Genomic DNA, 16,521 nt, shown 5'->3' on the forward strand with positions numbered 1-16,521 from the left:
GGATAATTCAAAACTTTTAAATGAATCGTTTGATCCAAATTCATATAAATAGTCCAAATGATTTGTTCGTGAATGGGACTGATCCGCTTCTCAAGCTCAACTCACTAACTTGAAGCGGCAACAACTTTATCAGTTCATTGAAGAGGACAATTTTGAGCGATTTAAATTTATTCCTTTTACTCACACAAAGTATGCTTGTGTTTCCTACAAATCTTTTTTTATCTTGAAATTCTTCAAAGATACCTTAGTACTGATGCGATCAGTAAGCAATTCCATCACACTATCAAATCAACACAAATAAAGTTTAAAGAATTGTGGCTATATTTTTAAAACAGTGTGAATTTTAATGTTATTTTGCACCAAATGCTGTCGACAGAGCTTATATCGTATTGAACCTGGAACCTTCCTTAAAGTCTGTCATAGCGTTCAGCACCAACTCCACTGAACTCCGTAAAGCCGTCTCAGAAATGAATCCTGTGCATTTGCCGATTACATCTCCTGCAGGTAGCGGCATTGTAAGAATATTATATCTGCGCGGGTGGGCTTACTTGAATCGAATGAAATGAAAAGGAAAGCTCTCATATTAAAGCCAAGATGTGGCTTCTTCTGTTGAGAGGGATCGTTTTCGGCATCTCTCATCCGGATGTTTGGTTTATTTTTTGACCTTGCAAAGACCTTGCAGTGTCTCCTGTATTTACAGAGAAAGAGAGAAAGGAATAGGCGGAAAGAGAGAGGGGGGGGAAAGCTAGTTTATTCTTGTCTGTATGGACGTTTATAGAGTGTCACGCAGCCAGTGTGTGACAGGAAATGCTAGGAGTCATGGCAGGCTTTTGGCGGTGATTGGGGCAGCTATTGAAGGCGCTGGAACAGGGAGAAATTATTGCTTATGATGGACTGATATTTCTGTCTGCACTCCATCATCAGCACGCTTCTCTCTCTCTTTCTCTCGCTCCATTCACTTCTTTTCCTGGTATACACCGATGCCCGAAGGAGCCATATATTACGGCGGTGGGCTTAAAAGCAGTTCATTTCTCTCTGCTTAAAAGACCAAAAGCAATTAGTGATTCAACACCCTGCATTATGAAACTGTTCGATTCCGCCTTGTTTCCTGTGCCGATCCTAACTCGCTCACACTCTCTAGCTTGAAGGACATAGCGGACGAGAGCGGGGCTCCTCATTAGAGCAATATGTGTGACACCTTTTCCAGTTGTCAATTCAGAGGGGAGGGAGCCAGTTTCTGATTGGCCCCCGGCGGTTGACATGTCACATCAATGAAAAACAGCACTCTGATTGGTCCCAGCCTGCGGAGAGAGACACTCACAGATCTGCATCAACTTTCCCCTGAAAGACAAGTTAGACAAATAAATTAAAAATGAGAACCAGTCAGAAGAGAAGCATTTCATAAACCACACAGATTGAGATGAGGGATATGAAATGTATGAATTCGTTATTGGCTGTGAAAGCAATAGCAGCTGTATTGACATGTTTCCAATTCTATTTGTTTTGTGCATCTGAACCGAATGCCGTTTTGCTGTTATTTCAGGAATTGGCTCCGGTTGTGGCATGTCTATGCAAAAATAAGGGAGACAAACAAAGGAGACTGAGACAAAGAGACTGAGAAAATGTGCGGTAATGTAGTCTGTGCGGTGAAGGTGTAGTGAAGGTTGAGGTATTTCAAAGACTTTTTGTATGTTTTTACATACCATAGCAAAAGAAAATAGAAACTTAGAGGAATAGTTTACCCCAAAATGGAAATTCTGTCCTTTTTACTTGTGACCTTCTTCCTTTTGTGAACACAAAACAAATTAATTTAAGCATATCATTTAGGTCTTTTTGACACATTCATGACAGACACAGCAATGCCAAATTCACAACCGGATCGTTCTTTTGAGATGAAATTTTTCCACTGGTCCAGTTTGCAGAAATACTCAAAATGGTTCATTCAAATGGGACCGGTCAGCTTCTTGCGTTCAACTCTTTTATTCTATTGTATGACTATTTGGAATATAACACACAAGTATGAACTTAGTATAGTATTGTATAGTATGAACTATTTTAAAAAGTACTTTAATGGTTCTGTCTTCTGAAGACAGACAGCTTCTTTATAATAAAAAGAGGCCTGCATATTCTTAAAACATTCATCTTTTGTATTCCATGAAAAAAAGTAGACCGCGCCACAGACTGCGCCAACAAAGACTTTCCTGTCTGTCTTAAAAAATAAATAAATAAAAAAAGGAAAAGACAAAACAAACTGTTCCATCACTACTGATCCCTCCTGCACGCTACATTTAGTTCAGACCACTTCCGAAAATCACCATGAAATTGTGAAAATGCTCCCTTCTTCCAAAAAGTACACAACCATTCACAACACCCAGGATACCTCCAAACACAAAGCGTGTACCGATTATTTCTGTCCCAAACTTTATGATACTGAAAAGTGGTTGCTTTGTTTGCCACATGCATCAAGGTTCTTTCAGAAACAAGACAGAGCCAAGACGAGAGTTACGTATTGGTGGGCTGCTGCATCAAAAGCATTTTCAACATTTTTAAAATAAAATTGTTCTCGGCTCGGAAGATTTATTTATTTATTTTTTCCTCAAGTTGAGAGGGATGAGGAGGAGAAAAAGGATATGAACTCAAGGTGAGAGACTAGAGGAGAATTGTCATGGGAGCGCAAGATTATCAGAAGGGTGAGAGAGACGAGCTGTAACAGGCATTTTAAAGCAGATATTTGTTCAGGGGAGGCCACAGATAGAAAAACAGTGTCCTTGCGAGAAAAAAAGCAAGAGAGGAGGATAAAAAGAACAGGGGAGAGAGGGAGAACTGAGAGAAAAGAAGAGATGCACAGGTCATGAAGGATCAGGGTAAATTGGAGGGCTTGGAAAAACAAGTGTCATGGGTTCAAAACCCTCAGCACTTAAGAGAGACTGTTACCAAACAATGCCAGCGAGTGGAGTGACAAACACAACACTCTTCACAAAAAAAATAAAAATAAAACATAAATGACAAAATGTTGCTGGAAACAGTCTTCAATATTAAAACGCAAAGCATATCCATAGTACATCTCAACTAAATGAGTAATCATATTTGAGAGATGTCCGCCAGTCAATGATTACATAGGAAAATTTAAATATAATGCAAAATGCTCTTGTCAACAGGTGAGAAAAATACGTTTAATTAAACTTAACTTAATTTAGATGTATAGTGCTTATTTTCAACACCTCATTCGTCATATTTTTTCACTGACCTTGCCACAATGCATTCTGAAATTGCCTTCATTGGGACACATGAAATGCTGACTTTAAATGTGGCTGAAACTATTTTAACAGAAAGTATAATTATGTTCCCTACATGTCTTGATGCCTTATGAAATGAAATAAAAATAGAAAAGACAGCTCAAAAAAAGTTTGAAATCTCGCCAGCAAGAAATAAAGCAAGCAAGCAAGAAGGAAAAGATAAGAGTACTCATTTGCTGCTGCAAACCTTCTACCAGCTCTCTTAAAAAGCCGTTTAGAACTTGATAACTTCCATCTTCGTTCAATCTTGATTTTTCAACATCTCAACCATTCCCACTGTCTCTATAAAGACCTGTGTTTCACCTCCTATGGATGAGTAATCAGAGGGACGTTCTATTAAGAGGCAATCTTGTCAAGCAGGTACCAAAAGGTCAACCTGACGAAATAGAAGGGTGGATTGCTCTCCATCACACATACTCAGGGGTCTGCTGTAATCTCTATCATCTGCCGCAGGATTAGAGGACAGTGAGTAAAAATCATATTCTGATGGCCTGAGTGCGCTGTGTAGTGATTCAATTCAAAGATTCACCACTACCTCACACAGAGAAAAAAATAACGAAGCTGGCCTACTGTAGGCCAAGTCATATTGGTAACAATTCCGGGAACAAAAAATAAATGGCCATGGATTATTTTTAGTTTTAGATACCTGGTATATTATAAAATGAGAAACCTAAGTCTGTATTAACCATAAAACTGACACTAGTTATAACACTAGATGGTCCTGTTAAAGCTGATAAAGTCAAGTTTTTAATGTTGTTTATATGGCTATGTGGTGTTTTTTAACATGCTTTAAGACAAACCATCTGCAAATTCATACGTCAACACGATTCTTGAGTATTTTTGTCCTTAAAACCGTAGTGAAAAAAGACTGTCTCAAAGCCACAGTTTGAAATCACTGGTGTCTGTGACGTCACAAACTACCTTGTAACCAATCACGTCAATGTGCCGGTGGGTTTTAGCATATCATTAACAGTGAATTAGCAGGGGAGTCTCGAGAGAAGCCAGGTTATCTCTGTATATTTTTCTGTTGATATGAAAAATCGTGTAGATTTACCAATATGGCGGGTGTATGATGTATGTTACAATGTTATGATGAACTATATGCCTTTCTCCACTGACGTTCTGAGTTGTTCAAACCGTTTCTAAGGATACTGATTGTTAGATGGCAGCTGTCAGACTCATGGTGAACGGGAACATGGTTTGTGTAACATTAGCAACACATTATAAGCTGTTTGAAAAAAGTCAGGCAAAAGGCTAATCATGTTAATTACCACTCTGTGTCCGATGTTGTAAAGAGCGATACTATTGTGCAGCGTTTACCTCAGTAAGTTGACCGAGTGGATCTCTGAGCTGGCGTGAGTGAGTGGAGGTGGGGCTAATTTGCATATTCATTGATCTACGTATATTAAATAAGGCAAGGGTGTAGAGTTACATTTTTTTAGCTATTTTTAGGCATGACGAAATATGTCATTTTGGTAATCAAAGATGAGTTTTAAGGGATAGAATTGTTGACTATAGGGGGACTTCAAATATTTTTTTACAGCATTAACTTTGACAGCCCTAATATATTAAAATTAAAATATAACAAATAAAAATAAAACAAACTATAACTGAAACTAGGCAATTATGAAAATACAAACTAATCTATGTAATGAAAATTGACAAACTAAACTAAACTGAAAAAAAAAATATATATATATATATATGCACAGCTATAATAACCCTACAGTCAACAATTATTTTTACAGCATTCATTTATCTAGGTTAATGTTAATTTATAAAATAAACAATTACATATTAAAATTGTTCATAATTGTATTACATTTCAAAAATTGTTCATTAATAATACATTAAGGCCCGGTTTCACAGACAGGGCTTAGACTAAGCCAGGATTAGGCCTTAGTTCAATTAAATATATTATTAGTTATATTATAAAAGTTCACTAGAAAAAAACAACAACACATAACTGGTGTGCATCTTGAGACAAAACAATGACACTGACATATTTTAAGATATGTCAGAGTAAGTTACTTTTAGTTAAAACATGCATTTTAGTCTAGGACTAGCTTAAGCCTTGTCTGTGAAACCAGGGGTAAGTGTTAATTTATACAACTTAAAATTATAAAAATGTATCTGCATGAGTAGAAATGAACAAACAAGAGTAATAAATGGTGTAAAAGTAATGTACATTGCCGTATCTCAAATCAGGAATAAAAACATGATAATGACCAAATCATAAATCGTGCTTCTTGACCACAAACTGGACCAACAATTAGGGATATTTTAGACTAATGCACGTTCTAGAGTAGACAAACAGGCCACTGGTTCTGAAAGGTCCACTGAAGAGTGTTGGAACGCACGGCATTATTCAATGTGTTGAAAGGGTGATATATCGAACAGCCCACCCCTTTTTTTTAAATATCCAATAGCGTTTTGTTTATGTTACAGCTCGCCAGAGCCGTTAGACTCTGTAAAACCTCGGTTTCCTTCTAACCGTTTCTCCTCATAATGTCCTATATATCACTTATATACAGCATTCTGTGCAGAATTCAAATGGGTCCGATACATTTGTGGTCTGTGCCGAGTCCGACTCACGGATATGATCCACTCTGTGCTCTCGTGTCCCTGGACCAGAGCAGACTGCTCGCGTTGCGGCGGTTCATGTGACATTAACGCAAAAACAGACTTCATTTGCATCAAAAGAAAGCATATTTACACTGTCTGAATCGTTCCCTATTCACTATATAGTGCACTAGTAAATGTGTGAGCAAATGACCGATTTCAGCAGAGGCTTCAGTGTCTGTTGATAGTGTAGGAGGGGGCGGGACTTCAGATTCTAGAGAGCATTTGATTGGACAAGTCTGATGAGAAACTGAAGTGCGATGTGACACTGTAAGTTTTGAATGCTTATATCTCCTAAATGCAAATTTTGTCATTGTTTTGGAACACACCAGCTTATTCATAACCTTAAGACTAACATATTCATACTAAAAGCTAAAAAAACTTACATTTTGATTTCAGGGGGACTTTAAGGCAGGACTATAAACACCATATTTGACATATTGCCAAATCTTAGTAGAGTCAAGTGAAATCTACATAGACATTGTCAATATAATGGACATGTGCTTTGTTTAAAAGTGTTTTGTTATTTTTTCTTTTGCAGTGTGTTGTTGATACTGTATGTGGGTGGAAAAAGGAATGAGATAAATTCTTTTTTTCTTACTGCACACACAAACAGCGCAAACGCCCTCAAGTGCATGGTTTGAATAGCAGCGTTCTAAATCAAACTAGAAAATCGCAGTCTCTGTGGTCCACGCTCCAACGCTTTCACCGAGAACTCATAGATTATACGCTATTGGCATGAATGCTGGTGCCAAAACCACTCCATTGGCATAATCAAGCAATACTATAGTCTAAATCTTCAAGGGCTTTGGGCCCAGTGGATTGATCTATTTCACATTGGCAGCAGACAGACTGACATCAATACAAAACCACCAAGTATGAATGACCTGCTGATTCCATCTGATTCCAACATTTCCAGTCTCATTGCAGAGCTGCTCTCATTAATTCATACTCAATACAGCTGTGTCAAGTTTACTGACATTAAACTCTCGTTAAATGGCTGATAAATGTCAGCATTGTAAAACCAAGAAATAGTTTTGATTAGAAAATCAATCAAAGATCCATAAGGTTATGGAGGGATGCTAGTTAACACAAGGCCAAGGAGTGATGAGTGAGAGAAGCAATGCATTGTGGGACAATATTTGGCCGTGATGCTTATAAAAGAGCTGTCAGGCATAGGTCAAGCAGTTTAACATTACAATTGCATTAGCGTTGTCTTTACAATCCATGAAATATTGAAGGCTGTGAAAAATACAAGGTCGCGTAGATTATCAACTGATTGTGCAAGCAAATGTAACCTTCAGGAAACAATCTAATTGTGCTGGCCGACGATAAATTGTGGACACAAAGACAAAAGCATCCACAAATTGCTTATTGTAAGGATCATTTCACTGGTTCTCAAGGATCTTTTGGAGTAATTTGAAGGCTGTTCCATACAAACTTGCAAATGAAGCAGGACCTCCACTTAAGTGTGCTCCTGAGGACCTTGGTATGCTGGGGACAGGTGGAAATGGATGGACAAAAGAGACTTCAGTCCTTCAGGGACATGAAGGATTAGCACTAGAGGCCTCTGTCTGAAGGGAGAGATTTTCGGGTGAAAGACTATGTTAATGTGAGAGGTTAAATGCACAGAAGATGACAGGAAGCACTTGACTTCTGAACCCACAATCGTTCGGCCCTCACGCAGCACCAGAATTCACTATTCATTGGCCGAAGCTCTCTTGTCTGTCAAAAGTTCTGCTCGGTGAGATTGGGCGGATTAAGCGTATGCTGATTAGTCTTAATTAACATTTAAATGCTTGTAAGAATGTCCTGTTTTAGACGAGATTGGAGAGGCCTGGTTTATGCTAATTTGCTCTGTGGAGAGAGTCTATGGGTCTTTGGCTTTGAGAAGGGGATTAACGGACACCTGATTATGACCAATGAAAGGTCAAGTGGAGCTCTGATGAATGCCAGGCATTGGTATGAATTTATATTCCCTACCCTAGTTTGAAACTTTCAACTCAGAGAAGTTGCCAAAGAGGCAGTTAGAGGAAAAAGCATGTAATCCCTTTATCTGGATTTCAGTATAACTTGATCATAAATTTGAAACAGACTAGTCTTCTTAGGTAAATAATATACAAAAAGGAAATGCTTTCATGTCTTAATTAAAGGCACCATGTAAACTTTTACAGTGCAGAGTGGAAAAAGTATGTCAACTTTTGGATTTAATAACTGATTGACCCTCCTTTCACAGCAGTAACCTCCACCAAACATTTCCTGTAATTGCAAATCAGACCTGCACAACAGTCAGGGGAAATTTTTCAGCATTCCTCTTCACAAAAATGTTTCAGTTCAGCAACATTGTTGGACTCTCTGGTGTGAATCATTTTCTTGAGGTCACGCCAAAGTATCTCAATTGAGTTGAGGTCAGGACTCTGATTGGGCCACTGAAGAAGGCATTTTTTTTTTTTTTCTTCTGTTGCTGATTTACTTTAATGCTTTGGGTTGCAAGACAGGAGTAAATCGACTTCTGTTGAGCTTCAACTGGCAGACATACTGTATGACCTTTCCTTTTCCTGATAAACTTGGAAAATTCATTGAAGCTATCCCAGCCCTAGCAAAAAAGCCACACACTTTGATGGTCCCTTCACTACAATTTACAGTTTAGAGGAAAAGTGTTGTTTTTCCATAGAACATTCTGCCAAAGTTTTTCTACATGGCCTGAGTTTGAGTTGTGTTTGATAAGGGATTGAACTTAAAGGGTTAGTTCACCCAAAAATGAAATTTCTGTCATACTCACCCTCATGTTGTTCCAAACCAGTAAGACCTTCATCTTCGGAACACAAATTAAGATTTTTTGATGAAATCCGAGGGTGAAGGTCTTATGGGTTTGGAACGACATAAGGGTGAGTACCTAATGTCAGAAATGTAATTTTTGGGCACAAATTCTCTGCACTGTGAATGTTTAACTGGTGCTGGTCAAAAAGACATGAAAATATGACTTATTTGACAATCAGATAAAATTATTACCAGTTCATGCAGAAAGCCAAGCACACTTTCACCTGCAATACTTACACACAATCTGTGAAACATTACATAAAATAAAAAAATAAGACAATGTGCAAACGCTAATAATGGTCTATCAGCAGTAGTATTAAAGGAATCGACACAAAAGAACTACACTCAAACTCTGGGGCCTTGTTAACACAAGTCTGTATTTACACCAAGCAACAAATGCTGGTCTACTCATTAAAAGCCCTTAAACTGCATCAGTTCTCACTAAAACTCAATGACACTGCATCACTGTCCAAACGACTGGCTGTGTTTTGAGTTGTTTTATAAAGTGCGGTATGTAGTTTAATGAGCATGTTACCCTAGTCTTCAACCACACTAACAGCACAGGATGACAAGACCAAGAGCGTTCTGATGAAAGAGCCATGGAGAGCATTTCTGCAGCCTGTGACAGAACCGGATGACACTTCAATCTGATCACACACATTAACTCCTCATGTCTGAAGTAGGAGGAGAGAGAGAGAGAGAGAGAGAGAGAGAGAGAGAGAGAGAGAGAGATACGCCAGTCTGCCTCATATGTTTGATCAATCCATAAGCAGCGTTATCACAGATCTGTTTATTTCTTCCTCTTTTCAAAAAGGAGTGAAGAAATCAGAAAGGTCCATTTTCAAAGTAATAAAAGATGAAAAATTCGCTCTCTAACTAACTCTCCTGCAATTTGTCTCGAGCACCAAGGACTGAAAATTTAACAGTTTGATCAACAAGCGTTCAGTGTAACGTGAAGAGAGGAAAAAAAGGGGGGAAAAAGCCTTTTTGACCTCATGCAAATTGCAAGCTTCCACTTCTATCACTGATGACCCTAAATACATTTCAATTCATTATGAAAGAACTCAGTTTCCCTCCTCTACTCCCACTTCCATCCAAGACTCTATCTCTCCAAGTCCTTCAATAATTAACATTGCTGCAAACTCAGTCGTCTCACAAAGCTGTGAATAATAGGAGACATTTGCATTCCCTTTCACTCACGCACACACCCGAGCGCGTTCACTCAGGAGAACTAAAGGTTGATTAATTCAGCAGGCCTGAGTGTCTAGAGCAGATGCTCAGGTGGCTAACGAAGGCAGGCTCATTCATATGGAAGACGGGACCGCTCACAAAGAAATAACGGGAGAAGTGTTCCACTTAGAGAGATCCTCGTTTTTCCCCAATTCCTCAGAATGTTCACCATTAACTAGAAGAAAAGGTAAATTGAAGGTATTTCACTTCTAAAAAAAGAAAGAAGAAAAGACGAGTGAGAAAATGTAAAAAAGGTTTATAACCTTAAAGGACACTTGTGCAATGTGAAAAGCCAGAATGATCCTTCTTGTGAGGCCTTTATACTGAAATTTGAGGCAAATCTTACAAAAATCACTGTTCATGTGCACTTATATATAATTGAATATAGTTATATGTAAGTGGACATATAGTTATATGTAAGTTGAGGTAGAGGAGGGATACTAGAAAACAGTCATGGGACAGAGGTGAGTCGGGTATATATATGCTGATTGGGTAGATTATCTAAACGTGCTCCTCCCAAACTTTGTTAATAAAACAACATATGTTGGAAAGTGCTCACGGATTATGCTATGATAAGCTTCACATGTTCCCAGTCGCACAATGCTAACAGCAAACTTCACATGCAGAGCGCTCCTTTTCTTATTCGTATCTTTAAAATGACTCGCTCCTAAAAACCATAAAGCATAGAAATGACACACCCACACTCTCCATCAAGAACACAGGGATTTTTATGGCAAGTGAGATGACAAATGAAACATTATTTGTACTATTTTAGTGTCAGAGGCAGGCGAGAATTCCTTTCTCCTCTAACCTATAACTAGTGCCACAGTCGGCTTATAAATCAATCAAAAACCGGCACAGCGCATTTATGATGGTCGCCGCACTGACACTTCTGCACGCGCTCTACATCACGTGCCGTGAGGAAAAATGCATGATGTGTCCGGGCGGGAAATATGTAGCCAGGCTGCTTTCTGGCCTAGCAGCTGCTCCCACTCCTGACAGCGCATCAGTCATGGAGTTTGACTGGCTCACCGGCAGTAGAGATTACATTTGAAGGGGTCGGGAAGGCTGAAAGATGGCTTGACTGTCAGCGTTTCAATCTGCACACGCAAGGATAATTTGTTCACAGAATTTAAGAGTGGTCCCAGGGAGAGGTGGGGTATCAATGCATTGGGAAGGACCGAACGAATGGTTCTAATTCATCTGCAATAAACTGCCCTGACCAGGAGCAGAGAGAGTGGTGATGCCGATATGACACAATGTCGTTGGTAAGGTCACTTCCGCGATGAATGGCTCACAGGTTGTAGCAATGTAAGTGTGTGGATAAAGGAAGATGTCTTTGTGATCTCTTAAAAGAGACCGAAAAATAAGAAGCCATCACAATTGCCTTGTGTGACTAATTCATCCACAAAAGATGACACTGTCTGAAGATAATTGTCAATACAAGAACATTAAAGCTCAGTAATGGCATGACCAAACTGATGTAGTGTGGTCAGTGTGGGGTGACAATGACACACGAGAGTTTAGTGTCAATATACTAAAGTGTTGCAGAGACATCAGATTCAATTTGGCATCATGCCATCAAAAAATTGTTGATGTATTAAACAATAAAAGTGTGGTCTATCAACACAAAATCTAACTTTTCTGAAGTCAAAATTGTTTAAAATCTATAAGTTTGAAAAAGTAGGTTTTCACTAGGGCTGCACGATTTGGGGAAAATGTCATATTGCGATTATTGAGGTCAATATTGCGATTGCGATTTGCGATAGCGATATAATAAACAAATAGTATCATGAGTCATCTTGCTTGGTTCTCAATGAAAATACACACACAGATTACTGATAATGCTGAAATGTGTATTTCTCAACTCAAACTAGCAACAACAGCAAACAAATGCACAGCGTTTTCAAATTAAAATATTTTTATGAAATTAAATAACATCTTTGCATTACTGCAAACTTGTTATAATCCCATTTAAGATATTTGTTTCTTTACTAATCTGTAGTGGTTCAACGGATCACAAAACTCACGGTTCGGATCACATCATGGTTATGACGTCACAGATCGGATCATTTTTCAGATCAGCACAAAAAAAAAAAAAAATTGGATGGGGGTAAATTAACTTTGCATTTATTACTTAGCCCACTTAAACTATTCTGATACCATAGCATAAACTGCTAGCCTAAATAATACATTATTAAAGGCAAGTGAACAGACTGTAAAAAGAACAAATACTGTACACCAATTACAACAAGCATAGATAAATACTACATAAAGTTACAAATAAAGTATAAGGTCTAACTGTAGTATTAATTTTCATGCACAGAAATGTAATAATTAAATGTAAAATGACACTGTTCATTGTATAAATTTAATATAGATTAATCTTTGTTAAAGCTGTGTTTTGTTGTTTGATTTACATGACAGACAACAGCTGGTATTTATAGGTTGCTGTCACTTTAAGAGTAAGACATGCACGCACACATCGGACAGATATACATCCGAATTCTCACCTCGTTCAGTTAAGACATAACTGAATGTGTTTACATGAATACTTGCTGAGAGGGGTATTTTGACTGACATAATGCGTGTATGTGACCATCCAAGTGCACTGAGGACGCGAAAGAGAAATCAATTTGGAGTTCGCGAGCTATAACGCGCCTCTCTCTCTCTCTGTGCGCGCGAGCCTTGTATGTATGTGCGTCATTTGCGCACCGATAACAGCGCTGCGAGCGATACCGAATTAAATCCTCTTTCCTCTTCAACCACTACTAATCTGGGTTTATAATCTTATAGCCAAAATATCGCCATATAACAGAGGTAGCGTTTTTTCTTGCCACCAGTTCAGTGACCGTTTGCTGCGCTTCCATCTTTACCCGTTCTCTGCGCTGCACACCGGAAAAGTCATGACCATGCGCGCCACACATGCCACTGCCTAAACTGAAACTGACTGGTCTTCTTTTTATTAGCGGTGTATAAAATGGGCAAACAGCTCTCAGATAATGGGTTGTTGTGTCCACACATGTATTTTTTTATTTTTTTATTAACTTATTATTATTTTATTTCATAAAATCGCAGCATTTTGCGTCATATAATCGCACAAGCTTGACATCGCGATTGCGATTGCGATATGATTAATCGTGCAGCTCTAGTTTTCACAGACATTTAAAATTATTATGGCATCACTGTTCTCAGCATGACTCAAGGAATCTATCAAGACGTCTCATGACAACACAAAAAATTAATCAAAAGCTATTAGCATTTCTTAAACATACCAAGTTTCGTAACAAAGGGTCCTATCATACACCCGGCACAATGTGACGTAACACAAGTGTTTCTTGCTAGTTTCAGCCTGACGTTGGACCTGCAAATGTACTCACGTCCATCTGTTCGCCCATGGGTGTGAAAATGAGGTGTGTTCAGGTGAATTGTTGGCGTGTTGGTATTTTGAAGCAACTGAAAACGACTGCTCCATTGACCAAGTAGTAGTAGCAGTATTTTTTATTTTTGTTATTTAAAGGGCGTGTTAGTAATATGCGTCTATAGGCAACACACAAACATGCTAAATATTAAAAATAAAAGGATTACAATGTAAAAGATTATTATTGTGTCCATAAAGATAAAAATGCCTACATGTCATAATGGATAGTCATTGCATGTATCAGAATGACCTATTTGCAGTAAATACGAATGAAATTGGCTAATTATTTGACCAATCGTGGCAAAACACACATGTATTTAAACTGACTCATCAGGTTGAGGGTGTCTATATTCCGCCACGTAAATAGCAAGTCGCCATGGTGCAAGCGCACCTGGCTTTTAAAGGGAATGGGAGATGACACTCTGATTGGTTTATTGCAAGTTACACCCAAAACACACCCATGACTAACTAAGAGACTAGGTACAACCCTTTTGGACCATGCACCTTGCGCGCAGACCATTTTTTTCCATTGTTAAACTAGCAAAAATGGATTCGCACCCACCCTAAGAGCACCTGTGCCATGCACTTCAGACCATGTGCTTAGATCATTAAAATAGGGCCCTTTATGTTAATGCACAGGCTCCTAAAAAGTACATTGGGACTTATCCAACTGGCATTTATTAGACATGAAAAGTGGTTACACACTGGAATGGATGCCAACAGAATGCAAGTTTGCTTAAAATGGAACATAGAAGCTATTTTGCTAATAATTAACATTATCCACAAGTGGCCTGTGACATAAGTGACAAATGAAGTTGTTTTAGAGGAAGAGCAAGTGACTAAATTAACAGTGTCCTAACCAGGCGTGACATGACAAGATTCCAGTGATGAGCAATTTGCCTTTCAACACCAAACGTGAAAAAGGGGCCATGGCATGGCACAATGAATCACAAAACACAGCCAATCAGGTATGCATTTCCCAAAAGCATTGTGAGCCCAAACCATTTCCACCAATGTTCTCTATGAGCAACTTAGCTCATGATGCTTTTGGGAAACGCAGCCAAGAACAGTTCTCTCGGATGCATGATTGTTCACACTCATTTAATGTACTGTACAAGCAGAATAAATCCTTGTATTTACATCACTTGCATAATGGTGTACGAGACAACATGCTTTTTATGGTTCTCCTTGTGAAACCTATAAGGAATTTGTAATATCTGATTACTATTACAATGAGCTTTCAATGTGTTAGGGCAAAATTGTAATTAACATGGAAGATAATGTGTAAAATTTGGGAGGATCTATTGACAGAAATTCAATATAATATATATACCTATGTTTTCAGCGGTGCATAAAGACCTTGCATAATGAACCATTATGTTTTTATTACCTTAGAATGAGCCATTTCTATCTCATACACCACGATTCCCCCCTCCATGTCAAGTCGCCATAATGCGCCGGCATGTTTCTACAGCAGTCCTAAATGGACAAACTGCTCTACAGAGCGTGTTTAGTCACCATGTTGTTCTTCTTCTAAATCGTTTGTGTTTTTAGAGGCAGCTTGCATCGTCACAACATTGAATACGCACAAAGTAGTAGTAGTAGTAGTAGTAGTAGTAGTAGTCGTCATCTAGGTTTATTTAGAAGCAGAGACCATTCTTTGTTAGAAGTAAGAAGAAACCTCATTGCTTCACACAGGCTACTCTGCTGTCTCAGACAACGACATCTTTGTTTTGTGTCGGCCAGACGGCCACCGTAGCTTCTCTGAAAGGGAGGGAAGCGAGGAGTGTGTGCCGTTAGTTGCAGTTCACAACCTCACCGTTTGATGCTGCTAAAATGTACACATTGCACCTTTAAAATTGCTTATCACCAAAGGCTTTAAATATACCAAGATGGTGCATTCAAATTACTATGAATGAAAGTGCAACACGAAATATTGGATAATAGGTCCCGCCTTCAAATTAAAAGAGCCAATTGGCAGTCATCATGTCATCGCAGCTGCCAGTAGAAGCTCCGGTTGCCATAGAAATAGTCAATGTCCTGCAACACACGCTTAGGACTGCACATGCACATAGGTAGCTCAGCCTAACGTATTAGCTTTTTTAACACTATTTGAGCATAAAAAACAACAACATTTAGGTGTGATTCATGTTCTAAATATATATTTATAATATATATTATATTATATTATATTATATTATTTTTTTTCCTGATTGGAGCTATGTTATTTAAATGTATTTAAATGTTAAATGTTATTTAAATGTGGCAAGCAGTTTTTGAGATTTCAGGATATCCCCATTCCTTGGTCTTGGTTGCCCAAAAAAGCTGTCCGGAGGCGTTGCAAATATGGCCACCGAGTGAACTGAGTTTCCTTGAATGGGACTCGATTTTGTCATGTCTGGCTACAACAGTGTTATGTTTAATACTTTTCTGTGCATCATGTGACTTGCACCTGAAGCCTCTAAAGAAAACTAGTCTATTTTACTCCCAAAGGACAGCCCTGACTTGAAGACAACATGGCTTAAGTGTTAAATATGTATAATTAGGAATACAAGCCTTTGAACGTGTTTGATCGCCGCTACAGCAGATGGTGTGAAGACATACCTATAACACTGCATGTTCTCAGCAGACACAATCTGTCTCAGAAACAGGTGTTTCACCTCTTTTTGTCTCCTTTCCTCTTTTTACAGACATCCATCCCCAGCCGAAGAGCTGTCTCTGTTGACTCTGCATGCTGCTGTTTCACGCTTGTTTCTTTCCCAGTTCTTAAGAGGCCATTTCAAGCAGTCCTCGAAGACTGAGCGACACGTCTCCCCTTTTGCTAGGCCAATAAGTGCTATTTGTTTATTTTTAGGCTGTATCCTGCTGACCCAGGAGAGGCTTTTAGCACATTTCCTTGCTTTTCCACCCCCTCCCTCACTCTTTTTTCCTGTATTGTTTTGAGCATTTTTCCCCCACTCGTCTTTTGTATTGAACGAGTTTGCTGGAGGGAGAGAGAGTTGGCAGGAGAACAAACGAATCTGTCGGCGACTCTCTCACTTTCGCTCAATCTGTTGCTCTCTCTCCCACCTCCTTCCATCGCTCGTTCTCTCTCTAAGCAGCACAGGTGTTGCTGTGGCAATGATGGCAGCC

The 16,521-nt window shown here is 38.8% G+C and overlaps 1 long non-coding RNA gene across 2 annotated transcripts in view; it reads right to left on the reverse strand.

Moving 5' to 3' along the window:
* Nucleotides 1-330: 330 nt before the first annotated feature.
* Nucleotides 331-16,521, reverse strand: part of LOC125272484 — a 58,485-nt gene continuing 42,294 nt past the window's right edge. For both annotated transcript variants that reach the window (XR_007185850.1, XR_007185851.1), the window contains one exon: nt 331-1,341. This is a non-coding gene — a long non-coding RNA (uncharacterized LOC125272484). The remainder of the gene's footprint in view (nt 1,342-16,521) is intronic.

The sequence above is a fragment of the Megalobrama amblycephala genome, linkage group LG7 (genome assembly GCF_018812025.1).
Source record: "Megalobrama amblycephala isolate DHTTF-2021 linkage group LG7, ASM1881202v1, whole genome shotgun sequence".
Taxonomy (NCBI): Eukaryota; Metazoa; Chordata; class Actinopteri; order Cypriniformes; family Xenocyprididae; genus Megalobrama; species Megalobrama amblycephala.